Source organism: Chrysochloris asiatica, unplaced genomic scaffold, assembly GCF_000296735.1.
Source record: "Chrysochloris asiatica unplaced genomic scaffold, ChrAsi1.0 scaffold00140, whole genome shotgun sequence".
In the NCBI taxonomy this organism is placed as follows: Eukaryota; Metazoa; Chordata; class Mammalia; order Afrosoricida; family Chrysochloridae; genus Chrysochloris; species Chrysochloris asiatica.
Genome location: NW_006408658.1, coordinates 3200561 through 3201905, shown reverse-complemented (window position 1 = coordinate 3201905; position 1345 = coordinate 3200561).

Here is a 1345-nt window from a genome sequence, read left to right as displayed (position 1 = left end):
GTACCAACTCATAGGACCTTATGCACAGCAGAACGAAACACTGCCCGATCCTGGGCCAACTTCACTACTGTTGCCACACTTGAGTCCATCGAAGCTGCCACTTGGCCAATCCATCTCGTTGGGAGTCTTTCTCTTTTTCTCTGACCCTCCACCTTACCAAACATGATATCCTTCTCCAGCGACTGTTCACTTCTGACAATATATCCAAAGTATGAGAGACAAAGTTGGCCATGTTGGCCTCCAAGGAGTACTCTGGCTGCACTTCTTCCAGCACAGATTTATTGGTTCTTGTGGCAGCCCATGGCACTTTCAATATTCTCCTCCAACACCATAACTCAAAGGCATCAATTCTTCTACGCTCTTCCTTAATCACTGTCCAGCTTTCGCATGCCTGTGAGGTTATTGAAAATACCATGGCTTGGGTCAGGCGCACCTTAGTCCTCAAGCTGACATCTTTGCTCTTCAACACTTTAAAAAGGACTTGTTCAGCAGATTTACCTAAGGCAATATGTCATTTGATTTCTTTACTGCTGCTTCCATGAAGGTTGATAGTTGATCCAAGAAGAATGAAGTCCTTGACAGATTCCATCTTTTCTTCATTGATAAGAATATTGTTTATTGGTCCAGTGGTGAGGATTTTTGTTTTCTTTACATTGAGATGTAACCCATACTGAAGGCTGTGCTCTTTGACATTCATCAGTAAATGTTTAAGTCCTCTTCACTTTCAGCAAGCAAGGTTGTTAATGAGTTTTCTTCCAGTCCTGATGCCATGTTTTTCTTCATTAAACTCAGCTTATCAGATGATTTGTTCAGCATACAGGTTGAATAGTATGGTGAAAGAATACAACCTTGTCGCACATCTTTCTTAATTTTAAAACATTCAATGTTCCCATGTTCTGTTTGAACAACTGCCTTTTGGTCCATGAGCACAATTAAGTGTTCTGGAATACTCATACTTCACAATATTGTCCATAGCTTGTCATGATCCACACAATCAAAAGCCTTTGCGAAGTCAATAAAGCACAGGTAAACATCTTTCTGATATTCTCTGCTTTCAGCCAAGATCCATCGGATATCAGCAATGATAGCCCTCATTCCACGGCCTCTTCTGAATCTGCCTTGAGTCTCTGGAAGTTCTCTGTCAATGTATCATTGTAGCCATTTCTGTATTACCTTTAGTAAAACTTTACTCGCTTGAGATATCAAAGAGATTGTCCGATGATTTCTGCATTCTGTTGGTTCACCACTCTTTGGAATGGGCACAAATATGGATACCTTCCAATCAGTCTGCCAGATAGCTGTCCTCCAAATTTCTTGGCAAAGATGAGTGAGTGCCTCCTGTGAC